The sequence below is a fragment of the Cynoglossus semilaevis genome, chromosome 5, assembly GCF_000523025.1.
Source record: "Cynoglossus semilaevis isolate Cse_v1.0 chromosome 5, Cse_v1.0, whole genome shotgun sequence".
Taxonomy (NCBI): Eukaryota; Metazoa; Chordata; class Actinopteri; order Pleuronectiformes; family Cynoglossidae; genus Cynoglossus; species Cynoglossus semilaevis.
The window spans coordinates 16,045,520-16,064,895 of record NC_024311.1 but is presented as its reverse complement, the minus strand read 5'-3'; the positions used below and the strand labels follow the sequence as shown (position 1 = coordinate 16,064,895).

Below are 19,376 nucleotides of genomic sequence, written 5' to 3'. Positions count from 1 at the left end.
TGAAAGATTCAAACTCCTATTAATATAACATTTTAATTCTGAAAGGTTTCAATGGTCTTTGTTTGATGCATCAGTTGCTTTTTGTTTTTCAATGATGTTATTAAAACATGTTCAGTCATACCACAGGTCAAACGATTTGTCACTGCAAGCAACAGTGGTGCGTTAAATTCTGTTTTTGTGAGAGTCAGCAGAAGGAACTTCAACTGGACCAGGTCCTCATGATACCATTTGAACCCACAGCTGCTCCTGAAGCCTAATACAGCAGGTAATACCAATGGGAGGTACAGTAGATCATGAAGAGCCGTCTACCTGTGGCCCAACATCTCCAAAGACACGGGTTAGAGCCAGGTTTGAACAGGGACTAGGATTGAGCAGAGGGACTGTGGGAGAGATTAACAGCTCTTTGTCAGAGCTCAGCCTCGGGGTTTTTGTTCTTCTGCTCAAATCCTCCCTAAGCCTTTGGAGCACGTTCACCGCAGTGAGTGCATGTACGTGTTTGGGAGAAGGAGAGAGACAAGAGTACAAGATAATACACATCTCCGTGTATATCTCAGTGAATGTGTCGGGCTTTACCACAGACCTGGAATATTATTTTCAACTGTGTGAGTTAGAACAGCAGCACCTCATCTTCACCTTCACGACATGTCAGTAATGACTGAGAGACAGATCCATTTACAAACACATTTCCGTCTGATTCTCTCTTCTCCATTCCATTGCAGAGCTGCCTTTCCCAGATAAATGTCGGAGACCGCCCTCATATTCTCCCGGAATAAGGTTCCCCGGATACGTCCAAGAGATTATATGATACATCACTCAGTCACATTTACCTCAGACCTCACATGGCATGGACTAAAAACAGGTGCATCTTCAACCAGACGGGAAAGAGGGGGAAAATGGAGAGGCATATTTTTATTAGCCCAAACTGACTGTCAGAGAGCGTCTGCAGTCAAAGGAACTATCAAAGGATTTATTCCTTTCAGATGTGCAAGTCTAAAGTGGGTCACACGCCACAGTCACTGTGATATCACAGTAAATATTCACAAGCTTATAATTATTTAATAATACCCTAATGGAAAAGATCCCCACCCCAAATGTAGGCCCACCTCCAAACTTAATCTTCTCCAAATATGTTAACAAATTCATCTGTAAACTTCTTGTAGCTGTCCTGCCTTTTCACCTCCGCGACTGAACACAGAGAAGGGAACATTTGGCATTGATGAAGAACACAAGTGAACGGGAGAAAATAAATGAAAAAAAGGCCAACTTGAAGTCACTATATAAGTATAAAATTAAAAATAAATAGATTAGATATTTCTGATCTGCATGCATACACGTTTGTACCACGTGTGTGTGTGTGTGTGTGTGTGTGTGTGTGTGTGTGTGTGTGCGTGTGTGGGTGACAAGGCCACGCCACCCGTGTAAGGTCATAATATATGCTTGCATAAAAATGAGTTGTGCTAACCGTTGAACCCAGGCTCTGTGTTAAGAGCCCTGCTGTTTAATCAGAGGTAAATTATTCTGTCTTGCCTCCTGCGGTCATTTGTCAGAACATATTGATGTCCGTCGTCAGCAGCAGCTGAACACTAGAAAACTGTTGCGTCTGCTTCAGCTCCCATACAAATTACAAAGTAAAACCTTTCACCTTAACAGGCAGTAACGCTGCGGCCTAGTCATACCAACGAAGAAAAAGCATCTGGTAGTTAAATGATTTGTCAAAGCTCATCCTGAATCCTCCGGCTTCTCCAGACCTCGGGGTAGATCTGTCATGGGTTTATTATTTAGAGATACACAGGTTTTATTCCAGTGTGTGTTCTTCAAAAGTATAGTACAATATTCCCCACAATACCCTGCTCTGTTCTCCATACAGGCTCCTGTGCAGTTCTCTGTTTTCAAGTCCAGTTCTTCAATTTTAATGCAACGTAACTTCATTGCATTCAGACTCAGATCAAAGTGCTCTGTTCTCTGTTTGATGTATCCTCCATTTGAAGTTTTTCCCAAAGACAGAGGGTGTAAAACAAAAGTTTACATATTCTTGTTTTTCTGGGAGCGACCTCTGCTTCACGATATATTGATCCTCACGCTCAGGTAGAAGGGAGAGAGTAGAAAGGCTTGAGGTTTTTGTTTGAATCCTGGTGTATCGCCAATACAGGCCACTAGACTGCGTCTGACCAGCCTGGAGCAGCTGAGGAAATAAAGGGGGGGGGGGGGTGAAGGAGGTCAGAGAAGCCCGTTGGTCTGGTTTGGTATCAATCTACAAGAGGGTGGACATGTGAGGTGACCGGCTGTGTTCTGAACAATCCCAGCCCAGGGAAAGTATAACCCACCGTGACAGTGATTGGCAGAGAGGGGAAGCAGTGCTGTTGAGATGCTGGATGGATGCAGCCGCCACACAAGGGGGGATGACAAGGAGCTGTCAGAGCAACAACGGGCGACATGAGTTGACAATGACATCACCCATAACCAGAGTCAGGAGCGCTGCTGATGTTCTCTCACTGAGGAGCTTAACAGAGGACCTTCACAAAGTGAAGAAGTTTGTGTCTGAAAATATGTGTTTGGCTCTTCTGTGGTGAAGGTAACGGTGGACACAGATGGGAAGGAGTAAGGAAACGAAGGAAGGAAAGGCCGAAGGACTGGTTCTTTATCGTCATTCGTTGATTAATTCAAAGAAATGTGTTTTTCCATAGTACAGTAGAATAAATGCAAGGAAGGAAAGAAGGAAGGAAGGAAGGAAGGAACAAAGGATAAAAAACGAATAAATACAAAGATGAGGTGAGAAAATAAGGAAGAAACATCTCCAAAGGTGAGTCCATGTTCAGAAATGCTGTAAAAATGATTGAACATGCAGAAGAAATACAGTCCAGTGGACACTGTACTTCAGGAGACAACAGTGACAGTGGGAAACTGGTCGACTTGGAGACAGATACTGTACCTTCAGATAAACAGACATTAACACGGACAAGGTTTTAAATAGTACACTAAGTAGCATTTAGCACCACCTGGTGGTAGTGCTGTAGTTGATTATCGACTAATCCCCTAAAATAGGGAAATGTACAGTATGGTAGCCTTGAGTTTTTACACAAATGCAGAAGATTTTTATTTAGTAATCCTACCAGGAAATTTGTATATAGTCAATCTTCTTAGAAGCTAAAACACACTAATTCTAAACAACTAAACGCAGCAGTACATATTTTTCATAGAGTGTGTAGATATTAAAGAACTAGGGAAACATTACATTTTTTAACCAGTACTGTAAAACCAGAATATGACATAATTGTATTCACATTTTTTTAGGGTTAAAAAAGTTGTTTTGTTTTTTGTTAGTAATTTGTGTTCTGTTTACAATTAGTACACTAATATTTTTATATATCAAAAATATAAATTAAATATAAATGTGTTATTATATTATTATATTTATGTTAAGTTTGTGTCATTTAACTTTCTCCACAGAGACTTACATTAGACTTCCAACAGAATGCTGCTCTAACTTTTTTTTCTTCTTTTATTGCTGTGATTCTGCCAACTTTTCAAGCATTTATACCATTTCTCTAGCAGTTTGTGTGGCAGGGTTGTGTTTATCCCTCGAATTTCAGTATATTTTCAGGCTATTGAATGTTGTTTGGTTGTCATCATAATGAGCTTATGTATGAAAATTCTTCTGTTTTGAAGGAGACGTGAATTCCAGCATTAAAAATTAACTGGTATATTGCAAAACATCACTCCTTTAGGGCAAGTGTTGGAGCAGATGTTCCTCCAGTGATCTGTAAATAAGTGAAATTGTAGATAAAGACACTGAGGAGGCTGTTAGAAATTCAGGAAGCGGCCCAGCCCTGCTTCAAAACCACTCAGAGAAAATAGTGCAACAGCAGTCAAAAACAGTTAAAGCGTATTTGAATCAGCGTCTTGTTTTACTTCTTCTTCCTATCCCTTTTCTCCTCACACCCTTGCTCATTTTCACTTGAACTAAGAGTGGGGGGGTAGAAGAAAGACCTTGAAGAAGACTGGGAGATTAAATTAATAGTTGGGCGGAAGGAAAATATCACCAAAGTACGCATGAGTGTAAGAGAAATGAAAACAAACACACATATATTAAAGAATATTTTCAACTGACAACTGGAGACGCTGGAGAAAGAAAGACTGAACGCTCTTTCCCGTGGAGCTCCCCTCTTTGTGGCTCGCGTTTAATGAAATATATAACAATTGTTCCTCAATCAGAACAAGTGCTTGTTTAAAATGCAAATCCCCTCTTGTCTGTGACACGCTGTAATTAGACGTAACAATGATGTATTATTTCTGTGATCTTTCTCCGTGCTCATCAAGAGCTTTGAGAATGGGACAATGATTGACCACCTGGTCCTGCTACTGTAGCTAAATTTATTAAACAAGCTCTCTTTAGAAAATCAATGCCTGATTGTACTAGCTGTATGAGGTCAGACTTATTTTTCACAAGAAGACATAATTAGCCTCACCTGTGACTTGGAAATGCTTGGAATTGTCTCAAAAGTGTTACTTCAACTATTTTCTTAAGGCGTATAAAATGTTATACTGTCACCTTTGATCCTATAGGTACCACGTGGTATTGCTGTGTCCTAAAATAACATTTTCTGAATGTGCTGCGGAACGTATAGCAACGTCCTTTTAGGCTCAAAATCTGTTAATTTAATCTGCAAATAATCTACAGCACTAAGGAGCATTAAATAAATAGGTCTAGTTGTTTGGCACGTGTCTAAGATGTCTGCTTATCCATTGTGAGTATGATTTACAAAATCTTTTTTTCAGGCCCAGATCCTGCCTTGTCTCTGGGTTTATTTTCTAATTATATTATGTTGTCCTAATTGAACTTCATGGCGGTGCTCTAAAAAGCACAGCTCCATGACCAGAACTGCCAGAATTCTTCAGCTCATTCTGCTGCTCGGATAAATTAATTGGATTAAAATATTTGATCATCACTTCCTTTGTGCAATCATGCTTGAATGTCTGCTGTTAACACACTGGCATAAATTGAAACATATGTTACTGAGTTATAGCAACCTCCTCGAACACACACAAGTGATCTAAGAGAGGATGAAATAAAAGTCAAAGAGCTTTTCAAAACACAAAATATCTCACATGTAAGTGGAACAAAGCAGGACACACAATACAAAGACAAGACGAGTCATCCGTTTTCCTCATCCGTTTTCCTCTGTCACCTTTGCTGCCAAACTCGTCTAAATAGAAAAAATAAAATGCTGTGGTGTTTCAGCACCATGGACAGCAACACGTGGACAGACAGCTGTCTCTCAACACCACCAGACACAGACGTCAACAGTGCGTAGTCAAGGCCTTTACATTGTTACAAAGGAATGCATGAACACATGGCTTACATGATTATTTCTGTTATGAAACCTACAGTGAAAACACACTACTTTATTACCTAATTATAAAAACAACGTTCAAAAATGTAACGCTGATTTTTCAATTCCTTAAAAAATAATGAACCTTTTGTAAACGTCAGAGAGAGTCATGTTAGGTTTAAACCATGCACATTAGGACTAAAGGGTATTTCTTACCTGATAGTAGTACTGCAGCATTGACTATAGTTTAGTTCACTGTTACATTTGAGAGATTCCACACTTTTGGCACTTTCCTTATCCCAGTACAAACTGTAGACGGAAAACTTGAAAAGAGGGTGGTTCTGTAAATGTGTTGATGTGGGGGTCGGGGGGAGTCGGGGCAGGAGGAACGGATGGTTGGAGGGGCTGCTTGTGACTGGAACAAGGGTGTCAGGAGCAGATGCAAATGAGTTGTGTTGCAGCAGTGTAAAAACCAAATCAGAGAAAATGAGGGGGAGAGGAAGTGAGAGAGGATGAGGGAGTGTGTGGTGTTCACAGCCTGGGCTACTTTCACACCTGCAGCCACTGAGCTTGTTTTACACTCAAATACACACACACTCACACACACATGCAATCACTCAGACTCTCACGACACACACGCCGGATGACAACCTTATGACATGGCAACAACACACCACAGCACGCCACTTCTGTAACCACTCAATCACCGTCTTGCTAATCACATGCAAATTAATATCCCGTTGTCCTCGGGTCACATCCATCACATTGACAACAACAGTTATTAAAGATGGAACTGTCCTGGAGATGTATGTGGAGGATGACAACACCATTCCGTCCAGCCTCGACCGTTTCCCCCCGAGCAGCGAGACATTTAAACCTGTGCCTGTGTTGTTTCATTCAAACTTAACTCCTCAGAACATTTCTGACAGACTTATTTAGAACCACGACGCGTTTAATGTTAAATTCCACAGGATTATAAACCGCGCGCATCCTTGAATGTGATAAGAGCAGAAAAATGACGTGCCATCTGCATTTCTATTTACAATCTTCTCATAGTCGGGGACTACACCGCTCCATAACTGACACATAACTCTTTTGATCCTGGACTGAGGTTTTATTGAAGTTGGGAGTATAAAGTGTACCTTTGAATTAAAGCAATTATTATCCCTTTGTGTTGGACATCAAAAGTACCACCAAGGAAATTGACAGCGTTCCCGTTAGCGACGGGAAAATGATTGATGCGCCGGAGTTAGTCACACTGACTGGAATCACAGGCTTTGAGATTTAATTTCATTTGAATACATCCATAATCGTTATCACCATTTTGAAAGGGAGCTATTACAACCATTTGCTGAGACTTCAAAATGTTTTACAACAGGCCTGGAAACATCAAATACGGCTATAGCTGAATAGTCTTTAAATGCACTCATTAAGGCAATTGAATAATGTTGTGGTGTAGTGATCAGAAAGCAGCTTGTGTTCAACGATGGGTTAAATTATGAGGTGTGCTACCTTGAATGTAGATTCCTTTTGCAGGTTTTTTAATGTTTGGCTGCAGTTTTGCTACATGTTAAGGTTTTTTTTTTCTTATCATAGATTCATAAAAACAGGAAATGACTGAGATTTTAATGAGAGTAGAAAATAACAGATTGATGAATGAGTAGCACAGCATTTTAGCAGTAGGGATAAAGATTTAAAATCATATAAAATGATATTATTTTTAATGGTGGTTTGTGGTGAAATAACTGGGAATAAAAAAGACATTCAGAAAGAAGTGAAATATGTCCCAAATTTTAACTTTTGTTGGTATTCATTGACGACCAGCCACCAGTTAATATACCAACATTTGACTAACATAAAATAAGTGGTAATTCAAAAAATAAAACCAGAAAGTGTAAAAAAAAAAAAACACTAAAATGTAGTAAACTGGTACATTTATAAATTTAAATATTTTCATAAAAATCTCTATGGAAAGTAGGAAACTATAATTTGCGGCAAATTTGTTTTTTTTCATTAAACGACATATTGACTTTTTTAACCACAGTTTTAAAAACATCTGTAAAAATTAATGATTTTTTTAAATAAAACAATTATTAATTTCCACATTTTAAAAATCTGTGAAAATAAACTAGTGTCAAACCTAAAACTATGAACATGTTGATGTAGAAATGTAAAGATTTTCAAATGTTCTTCATCTGTAAAGAGAGACACCTGAGGGATATTTCCTGAACAACATTCCTGGTGCCGTTATTAAACTGCCTGTGTGGAAACACAACTCTATCATGTCTTTTAAATTGTTGTCCTGACGTCAAAATGAGCCAACCTGGCTGTGACCTTTCTCTGACCTGTGACAGTAGCTGCAGACAGACGTCATCTGGTGAAAAGTTTATCATAAGTTTAGCAGTGAAATGGAGAGGCTGTTCATTAGAACATAAGAAATATCTGACCATTAACCTTTCTCCTGTGAATGTATTCTGTGTGTATATAGGATAGTAATTTTAGCCTTTCAGCCCAGTGAAAAATCATACAGTGGTGGATTTTTTTTTTCTTTACAGAATGTACGCTCTATATAGATATCCAGGCAGCAGTAGAATCCAATATGTCATTCCCAAACATTTCCTCCGGAGAATCACTCTTTCTCTATAATTTCCATAGAAATTTTGTCCGCAAATACGGTAATAGACACATTTATAACATCAAAAGGATTCAATTTTCTTTTCCATCACATAACAGTATGAATGGCTTTTTCCATTGAATCTAACAACGAGGGGCCATTACCACATGCTAAAGGATGGGTTGTCGCCACTTGCTTTTATGAGAGTGTGTCAAACAATTTCTCAACGTCTCGCATTTGTTCAAACCAGACGGCGACTGTCAAACAGGTTTACTCCTAATTTGTCAGGCAGAGGTCATTTTTATTTTCAATGCAATCATCAGTGATGCATACGTAGCCCGGCACATATACATCTTTAAATGCACTCTTTTATTTCCGTCTAATACATTAACTCCCCTCCCCTAAAGACTGCACGCAGTACTGCGGTGACAACTGGAACCAGCTAATTGCAGCTGGTAAATTATTTGGAAACGATGACATGCACAGCAAGAGAATGTGATGGCTACACTAGACACTGAGCATTTTACTTTGCCAGGGATGTGGCCGGCGTTCAAATAGATGGGTGATAAAAGCAAATATTTTCACCTCGATCATTTGATGGCTCAATGTGGAGCACTTTTCAGCAAAGGTTTGGAGTAAATGGCTGGAAAACTGGCGAGTTCCTCATCTTTTACCACATTGTAGCTGGACGCTTCTGCTCATGCTTTTTTGTGCTGCTGCACTGGTAATGATTCATATGAAGCGATGCAAGTGTAGCAGCAACATTAAAAAAGAGAGAGAAAAATGACTCCATATTTAACTGAACATTCAGATCAGTTTTTTTTTCTCCCAAAGTTTAAACTCTTTCTATAAACTTTTATCTGTTTTTGCAGAAGGCCCGGCTTCACAATCACTCATGTGTTATTAATTAGACAAATATACAGTAAACTGCACAGATTCATGTAACAGAATACAAGTGTTAATTCAAAGTAGAACTGTTTTAGAATTCTTTTTTTAATTTTGCTGCATCAAAATCTTCATTTGTCTTTTGTCTTACTCTTGTACTACAGAGTTACCATTACATTTCCAAAACTACTTAACAAAAAAATATATACATAGTATTGTATATATACTATATATTATATTATATATTTTATATATATATATAACTTTTTTTTGTTTCGGAAATGTAATGGTAACTCTGCATTTTGGTGGCTAAGATTTCTCTAGATCAATCCAACAGTGTTTTCAAATGTAACATTACCAAAGATTTATGATATTTTTTATTCTACGCTTCCTTTTAGGCCAACTAATTAGAGGAGGAAAACATATAGAAATCTATACAAGAAAATGTAAATTAATATTTAAAAACACTTTTACTTATTTCTTAAAATCAACTTTTTTTTTTAATTTGTTCATCTTTACTGTATCTTATCTCCTTCAAATCCCTTTATTTTTAATTTTGTTTTTGCAGTGTCAGGAGATTAAAACCAATCCTCAGTTTTGTGTGTTGGCAGAATTCACAGTTTGGGATCATGAAGCTCAAGCTTTTAGCCAAGTTATTGATTAAGCTGTAAATATAAGAAAATGTTACTTTGACTTTTACAGGTGTAAGAATGAATACAATTAAGTGTTTGTTTTTTTTCTTCTCTGCCTCCATACTCCTTCACGCTGAAACAACACTGTTCTCTGTGGATTTCTATTCAGGAGATCAAAACAAGTCCATATCCATGAGTATGGATTGGTCAATCCTACAGAGAATCTGACCAATGAGGGAATATCATTGTGTTCCAATTATACAGTTGAAGCCAGTTCACTTGTTTATTTATGCGCCCCAGTGTAGCATAGGTACAAAGTAGGCTGTGTTCCCAGTGGGCGCCTCTGCTTAAACAGTATTCTCTGCCATACTGTGTGTCTATCAAGCAAGTCAGTGAATATGGAAGAAATACGTCTAAATGCATTGATGTGGTGCAGCATCACCTAAAGATGGACTTTGATTGAATCTATAGATGTTTCATATGTGATCGCTCAGGTTGTCATAATGACATGAAACACACACAGATACATGTCTACCACTAAAGGGATTCTCCCTCAGTGAAGATAAGAACCACCATCTGCTGAGAGCCAATCAGGGGGAGAGAATATCAGGAGCACATAAAAGGACAATGTCCTCAGAGGAAGAAGAAAAAGAAGAAGAAGAAGAAGACTGAAGTCGTATCTCAGTAAACCCAGTACTAAACTGAGGAGCACGGAGGAGCAATCACATTTACAACAACAAGAACAACAAAAAAGTTTAGCAATGATGTTACCAATGTTGACATTTGTTTTGTATTATATCACATCAAATGATTCATGTGTGACTTTTTTCATGTCAAAGTTTATTATTTTGCAAAAAATAAAATGAATTATTTACCTGCTATTTCATATTTTACTCAATACTTGAGGCAACATGAATGTTATTGCTCTCTGCTGTATGTGGACTTGCCTCTCATTGTACTGATGGGCCAAAACTTCAGAATGGCTGATTGTATCCCAGGACTCTTCTGAAATCTCGCTCACAGAGAACAGAATTCACTTCTTGCAACTGTATAAAAATGCATTTTAAGTGTTCATTTTCCTCTGCTGAATTTGCAGCTGCAGATTTTTTTTTCTTGCTTTTGTCACTTCCAGTCCTGCGCTCTGCCAGCTCAGCTTTTAAAGCTCTGGCAGCCAGGATGGAGCTTATATTTAACAAAGCTGACAGGCTGGACAGTAATGCAGTTGTCCGGGCTTTTATTTCCTACTTGGGATTGGATTTTGAAAAGCAAGAGCGCATGATAATGAAGTGCTCTCCCATTGGGTCCAATATTAACGCTGAGCTGGGGCAGCGCAAACCTTCAGAAAAAGAGTTAAAAAAATATATAAATTTAATATAATAATAATAATAATAATAATAATAATAATAATAATAATAATAATAATAATAATAATAATAAAAATACAGTAAAAGTCTTTCGAGAACAATTCCTCAGATGTCCAGCAGTGGCTGCTCTCTCTCCCTTATTGACTCATGATGTACAAGTCTCACAAACGAGGTTAAAGTCAAATTATTTCTCTAGAGAAAAATGAAAACACGGACAATGCTTTTGATTTTTATGGACCAACCAACCTGACAATATTGATTAAAAAAAACAAAACAAAATATGTTTTATCGCAGATCAAAAAAAGCTCTTCGATATTTCAGAGGGAGAAATTATATTTTGTTTGTCTGCTGTCCGATGATGTCAAACATGTGGCTCCAACATGACGGTGGTCACTTAGTTCATTTAGTTTTATCATTCTTTAACCATCAAAGTCACATTTTAAGAATGAAAAACAGTACTATAAAAAAATTGTACTAAAAAATTGAAGTTTCTACTTAAATCTTAAGATTTTCAAAGTACAAAGCAGAGGTATAGAGATGATTAATATTCACCTCATAAGCCCGACATGGACCAACAATCTAACAACATCTAACATTTCTCCACATCTCCATGACTCTGTGTTGTGCAGCTGCTGCAGTCGGTGCCAGACCACAGACTTTAATATGACATGAAATGGTTCTTTTTTTTCTTATCAAAGAACACAGACGTTCACTGGTTATCAATAACTGAAGGGTCAATGTGAAGCAGGCTGCCAAGCAGCTGCTCCTCATCACAGTCTCTTACTGGGAGACCCCCGCAAAAACAAACTCCCCAGAAGATGACAATGAGCCGCAATACAGCTGGAAACCATTAGAAACAAAAGTTGAGACTGTGTGACTTCCATTCAGAAAACTCCAAACACTGACACGGTCTGAGCCCAGTCTTATGGTCTCAAGTAAACACCCTCTAGAACTATGGTTTTAACCAGACGGTTCTGTGTGTGATCTGATTGATCAGTCATGGAAATACATGCGTCTTTAAATCAAGTTTGTCCTCAAGACATTTTCACTTGCTCTAATGATTTGATTTGACCTCAGGCTACACTTCAGCACACTGGCTCTTTGTGACAAGCGTTGAGCATCCAGGAAAACAAAGTTTGTGTCAACCCCTCAGATTATTCTCTCATAGACACTGACCAGAAGAAAACCAAATTTGCAAAAGATAAAATTGTGGATTTTTGGTATTAAGAATCAACTGGAGGAGAGGAGACGGAGAGGAGGCCAGTCATACGGAAACAAGACCAGATAATGATCTCATTTTAGGGAGTTGGGTTGGGGGGTGATGAATGAGAATGGCCAAAAACAATTGCTTCAATAGGGAAATAGGAAATTACTTAGCGAAAGTGCTTGGTCCATTAATGTGGCTGGGACATGAACCAAGACTTCCTGAATTGACAGGAAGCCATACACATGTCTCCACTGAGTGATAGAGTGTGTACAGGAAAAGGGCGGGGCCGGCGGAGGCTTGTGGACCTGGCACGCCGAGACAAAAACATTGTGTGATGAGCGCCACTAAGTGTGTTCAGAGGCAGCGATGGCCATTCATCTCCACCAGTCAGGCCTCCATGGCAGTGATTAGCATTGTCATGCTCCCTTCCAGGCCTTCTTTGCAGATGGCCCGCACGCTGGAGGTGCCAACATAAGAGTGGCTGTTCTCTCTCCCATAATCACTCTCTGCTGGCCTCTGCTCTCATCTTTCCTCTTTATTTCCATTTCTGGTCTCTTCATTACAGCTCTGTATTATCAGGAACAAACTTAGCGGTGAATTTAACTCCGGTGCACAAATGTTCTGTTTCTTTGGACTTCTTCATATTGGCTGGGCCAACATTTGATCTTTTTTATTTAATAGAGTCGGTTTTATGCTGCAATATGGGGGAAAACACACACATAAAAAAAACCCCATTGCTGTAGAAGATGACGGTTTAGCCCAGCAGAGGGAGAGGTCTGATCAGCACACTGCCTGGGGCACTACAGGGCTGCCCTGGGCTCTTCACACACTCTGGAGTTATACACACAGCAATTAGGGCCCGACCATGAGGCGTGTGGAGAAGAAAGCGGCGCAGACAAATCGGACATGACATGTCAGTTTGATACCACATCATCAAATGTCTGATCATCATCAGATGTCTGTTTAACTCATTCTGAACCTTCGGTAACCATCTCTGAGTCCATGCGTGTCCTGGTGCTGCTACTGTGTGTACTTTCTACTCTCTCTACCTCTACTCTCATGAAAAGTTCACATTATGGGGCTAATAATTAAAGCACGTCTGTATGAACTGTACTGCCTCCGTGTGTGTGTGTGTGTGTGTGTGTCAGACTCTGTGACGTGATACAGGGGGACAGCACCGCTATTAAATATCCATCACGCCACGCCACATCGGTTCTAATGCAATCAGGAACACATGAGCACATCTGCTTAGTCCCGCTACCATCCACAATGATTAAGTAAGTCTTTAATTTCACAGACAAATAAAAAATGCAGGAAAGCTTCATCAAAAATGGAAATTACCTGTCTCTTCACATGACACTTAGCCACGACAGAGATGGAGCTCAAACGGAAGTCTGAAGACTATTGTGGAACAGCGAGACATGGACGGCTGTGGCCTCCTGATGGAGGTTAGTCTGAGGAGATGTGGACTATCATGATGTTGGCTCTGTAACCATCGTCATTTCTGAAATGTGAGATGAAAATGAGATGTCATAAAACAAAAAAACATTTTCAATAATCATTTGGAGCAGAATGAATATCAATGTCTGTATTGAATAATGAATAATGACCTTGCTAATGTTTAATGAACTTAAAAAACAAAAGGAATAGCTCTTGTTTATCTTGTACTGACTACAATCATGTCAGTTATGTGCTGTTAATACACAGTAAAACTTTCTGTTGGATGCAGTTAAAAATACCTAAGCCTAAAAACAAACATGTCTATCATATTTGCTATACAGACAGAGGAGCTGCCTCTAGTGTTCTGTTTTTAAAATATTGATGGCCAAATGTGTTTTTGTCTCTTGAATGAACATGGTTGTGATTAAAATGTTGCCAAAAAACGTATCAAATTGTATAAAATAAAAAATCTCAAAAACAAAACTTTTTGGGGTACTTTATACTACAGTTGTAATAATACCTGTTACGGTGTGTTTTTGTTTGTATTTTTCTTCATTCTGTCTAACTTTGATCTTTTCATCTGCGATGCTGTAGTTTATCCAAAATCATCAGACTAAATTAACAGAGAAATTTAATTTGTGTCATTCCATCTGAGTTTTGTAATAAGCCAAGTTCTTGGTCAGGGATATTTCCCCGAGCCTTCCGCTACCCTTCTAGGAATAAATCCTATCTTTGTGTGTGATAGTTAGGTAATGATGATACCGTAGGGGTGGGTGGGTGGTGGGGGCATTTGGGGTCAAAAACAAGGGTACTCTCGAAGTGGGTGAAGTAAGGAGCTGGGGCTACGGAAGTACATGCTACATTAGCTCTCACTTCACCTATAGATCCCACAAATGATCTACTGATCTTGTCAACTACTGGGTGGGAGGGTTTGGGGTAGCAAGTGAGTTTACACGAGCCTGGAGGCGTACAGATAAATCACAATTCACTCAGGGAGCAGTCACACTCAATGACATATTCACTGGCTGCCTCTACAGCTCATTTGATAACGCTCTTGCCGGGCCATTCATTTCTCTGAAGGATGAAAGGGAGGCTGAAAATGTCATCAGCTCACTGAGGCAGAGCCGCCACTGACTCAGAATAAAGAGGAAGGGAGGTGCCTCATAATTAATTAAGTTTTTTAACCCTGCTACAGCCAAAGAGACATTCCACTATTTTCAGGGGTCTCTTTCAATTAGACACGCCTTGTAATTAAATGCTGTGTCAGAGTGCTGTTGGAGCTTGCCAGATTTATGTCCCAGGATAAGTTACTGCCATTCATTATCATGATGGAAAGCGCCGCCGAAAATTAATATTGTTACAGAGTCCCTTTAGGAAAGCTGTAAAAGTTGCATAATAATGGAAATGTCTTCTCCTCTTGTCACCGCTCACATTCGCCACACATGAAATGTTATTGTTTAAACCTAAGGACATTTAGCAGAGAGGATGAGTTATCATGAAACACAATAAAAAAATTTCAATCACTGATATGAGAGTGGGGCTGGTTCTCAGGTTAGCTAACATTTAGTTGTTTCTTTCTGTAAAGGTAAACATATCTTCATATTCAGCAGCTCTGAATCAACACAATCAATTCTGAGTGATTTTCAGGTGATTTTATTTATTGTTTATTGTTTTATTTAAACTGTTATTCATTTCTGTATTTATCTAACCATCTTTTGTGGCACATTTTGAAGTGACGGAAAGTTTTTTTAATATAGTAATAGTTAGTAGGTTAGGTTAAATGTAAATGTAATTGTAAATTAACTGTTTTTGCTTGAGTTAACCTATAAAAAAATAAATTGTAAATTAACTGTTTTTGCTTGAGTTAGCCTATAAAAAAAACAAAAACAAAAAGACTGTGACTTGTTTTTAAATACCAACCAATACTAGGACCAACAACTTCACAGATGTGAATTTTAGTAATTTATACTTAGCTTTAAATTTATATTTAGCTGGAGAAATCCACGCCAGTACCCCATTTTTAAAAACTTTTATTTACCTTTTTTAGCCAGTTACATGCAGAGTGAAGTGGTCCACCTTTAAGGTTATTAAAACCTGCCCTTTCATAATGTGTTGGCAGAAACACCACCACCATGGCCTGTTTGGTTATGATGGAACAGCAGCCTTGTGGTAGGCATAAATTAATTGCAACTGCAACTTTAAGAACACTGCTTTACTTATTGCTAATTGTTGTCTTCTGCACTAACAAAAACAGCAGTGAGGTTTGAATTACTGAGCACATCAGGATGGAGGTCCAGGCTGCAGCCGGTGACGGGAACAGAACGCAGTGATGACTTTTTCTATAATGGCTCTTTTATGTGTGTCTATAATTTGGATTTGTCCAGTGGAGGTTTGAGTAAGTAATGTTCTCCAAGTCATCAACGAACACCATGAGAAAAGCTCTGCATGGACTGGGTTAATTTAATGTGTGTTCTCCTTAAGTAAGTCGTCATAAAATAAACACCTAATGTAGCAGCAGAAATGAAGAGCAGGACCCTCCACTCTCAGCCTTTTCTATGGCGTTTAGTGACGACTGCACTGCTTAAGGCAGTGGTTCTCAGACTGAGGTGTGGGCCCCTTTATGTGACCATGAAGCTATTGCAGCCTGGTTTCAGATGGGCAAAAGAATTTAATGCAGATTTGGTGCAAATTTATTTGAATTTATTTATTTTAATAACCTTGCATTTATTATTTAACTCCATTAAAAATAAATAATTAAAAATATGTGATACAAATATATTATAATAAATTACAATTAAAAAAACAAATGTATCGTAAAACTATGTGGGAACAAGCATACGAAACTAGGGGTCAAACTGTTAGGCAACACAACTTACAACTCTTCCACTGTGTGGGTATTAAAAGGCTACGTAAAAAATTATATTAAAAAAAAAAGGTAAAAGTCACTGGTGTACAACACCAACCATGGTAAAACCACTGGATGCCTCCCTGTGGTTTACTCACCGTCGCCCTCTACTCTACTGCTCGGTGAAAACCCCCTGTCAGCGTTTTATACGTCCTTGATTTGTTCTCTCCATCTAATGTTCTGTTTGGGTTCTCCACATAATTACATTAGTCTGTAACAGAATTGGCCATTTAAGGCTAAAACAATGAAGGCTGTTGTAATTCCCGCCGTCACAGGGGCAATAAATGTGCAGTGTTTTTTTTTATCCGGCTTGTTTCCCCTCATGTAGACAGCTATTTACATGGTTACATTAATGTAAGTGCCATGTTCCATCCAGGATCACTGAAGCAGAACTACTAGAAGACAATCCTAGCTACAGCGGTAATGCTCCAGGCACCAAAGATTGAGCAGCAGTGCAGTTAATGGAAATAAGTAAAGAATTCCCTCATTCACTGCAGCAGAGAAAAAAGAAAGGCCAGGAGCAGAGGGTGAATAAAACAACACTTGCCATCAGGCTAAAGTAACGCTGTCAGGGTGTAATTGCTGAACTCTGCACTTCATCTGAGGATTATTTTATTTCTGAGCTGCAGAGGTGACAGGGGAACCACGCAGACAGTACAAGAGCTTTGGGAGACACGGTGGAAAAACAAGGTTCTCCGACCCCTGTATCATTTACACCAGGGACCCTGCTAACACAAGCTAGCATTCAACAGAAGGTCAGTGGTATTTACTTTTAAAGTGGCTATGGCTGTACCTAGTTTGGTTTATGAGACGCAGGAAAAAAAAAGGAAGGAAGGAAGGAAGGAATATATATATATAATAATATATAATATATGATGTCATCTGCAGTTGTGAAAATCATCACTATGGGTCTAATAAAGGACTTTTCTGATCTGATTAAGATGATACAGAACCATAAATCATTTTTGAACTTTTTAATTTTTTTGTTCAAAAGCAATTGAGAACAGCAGAACAACTTGAGAACAACTTTTTATTAAGCACTATGCCAAATTTTGAGGATCAGTCAACCCAATAAAAACAAACCTTAAATCATGATGAGTCCATGCAAAGACACACTAAGCCAAAGCCATCCAAAGTGGAATTGTCATTTTTTTCAAATTTTGTTTTGCATCAACTTGGATCGGATCTTTCAAAATTTTGAACAGAACACAAAGTCCTCCAGGCACTTTACAGACACCAGCAGTTTTAAATAAGAAATATATATATATAAACTACTGTCTTAAAAAGCAGCAGATGTTCTGTTTACATCCCAAAGTGCAAATTTTTTTTTGGCTAACTTGGTTAGCTTGAGCTGCTCATGGCCAAACAACAAACTACCACTCTCTTCTTTCAGGAAGTTGTGAATAGTGACTCAGAGTCCAGCCACAGTTAGGGTTTCTAAGACTGAATTAAGTCAGTCATTAGTTTATTCCAAGCCAATACACATCTACATTAGGTACATTTAGGTCCATCTGCATCAGATATTTACATTTGATAACTGTATTTGTCATGTCCTGATCCAAACCTGTATGACAGAGATAACTTTGGATGAATGTCATGGTAGAATATTTACAGTAATTTTATCTTTGAGTTTTTAACACACGAGTCTGCTTCTTGTTGCTATTTGGGCAAAAGTTACATTTAGACTGAGATGAAAAACAAAAAAAAACAAAAAACAACCTGTATATAAAGAGATGAGTCACAACCAAAAGCTCATTGGTGGACCAATGATTTAAAAACAACAAACACAGACGGGCAGCACTGCATCTGTGATCAACTCCACAACACAAAGATTACCTATTCAATAAAATCCAATAGCGTAGTGTGTGTTTGTGTGAGATGAAAAACGTTTGTGTGTGTGTGCGCGCGTGTGTGTGTCATGAGGCTCCTGACAAGCATGACTTCAAAAGCATGTGGTTGGAGATGAATGCAGCAGTAATGGGGGTGGAGGGCATGATTAGCGGCCCACTTGACTTCTCTCCCTGTCATGTGTGCTGTGTATACACAGCATCAGTCACCTCCTCATCACCTAATTAACTCCTTCACCTTTACACAACAAAGTAGGGTTGACTTCAAACCGCTCTGTCTGACTGATCTGACACAAATGTTTTATGAGTATTTGGGAATAAAAGATGATTTCTGAAGGTGCAACACACATTTCTAATAGCCATCAAACTCCTCAGCAGCGATTTCTCTTTTTAAGGATGATTAAAGTTGCTGCTGGATTTGGAAGGCTTACCTGACCCACCTGCTAGCAATTTTCTATGAAATGGCAAGGCAGTGTTATGAACTCTGCACTCTTAACTCACATGCACAGAGAGAGAGAGAGAGAGAGAGGGAGAGGGAGAGAGGGAGAGAGAGCGACCTGCTAAGCCTGGTGCTCTCGGCTGCAGCAGTCCAGCTCCAGCTAAAACATCAACAAATTACAGCCTGAGGGCAGACTTTTCTGCCCCAGAGTTCAATGCTGCTTGTTGGCCACTGTCTGAGGTTTGTCAATTCCAGGCGTCTCTTGTTTCAGGGTTTTGTCCTCATTTGGCAGCTTCCACACGTATTTCACACACAACAAACCTGTGTATTAATACTTTGTACTCTTCCTATTCCAGAAAGAAGGTGAAGGGGTGTTTGTACCAGACCCACGTCATTGGACGGGGCTGCTACACCCTGGTCAGGTCTTCAGTCCATTACAGCAACACAACAAAAGATGTGTTTCAGTTCAATTCAATTTGATTGATGAAGCACCTTCAAAAAAGGCAAGGTTGAAGAAAAGTTCTGTATACAACAATAAAAGTATAATGAATCGCAGGATAGCTGTGGATTAATCATGATTAATCATTAATAATAATGATTGTAATTTAATTTATTATCAACATTCCTACATATGATAAATCTTTTGTTGTTTCTCTGCTGTGACAGAAAAACAGCAAGTAGATGTGTTTTTATTTGTTAATATATATATATAT

General features: G+C 38.7%; 1 long non-coding RNA gene across 4 annotated transcripts in view; it reads right to left on the bottom strand.

Moving 5' to 3' along the window:
• Nucleotides 1–19,376, bottom strand: part of LOC107988562 (uncharacterized) — a 55,099-nt gene that overhangs the window by 9,880 nt on the left and 25,843 nt on the right. For all 4 annotated transcript variants that reach the window (XR_003049759.1, XR_003049761.1, XR_003049760.1 and 1 more), the window contains one exon: nucleotides 13,374–13,536. This is a non-coding gene — a long non-coding RNA (uncharacterized LOC107988562). The remainder of the gene's footprint in view (nucleotides 1–13,373; nucleotides 13,537–19,376) is intronic.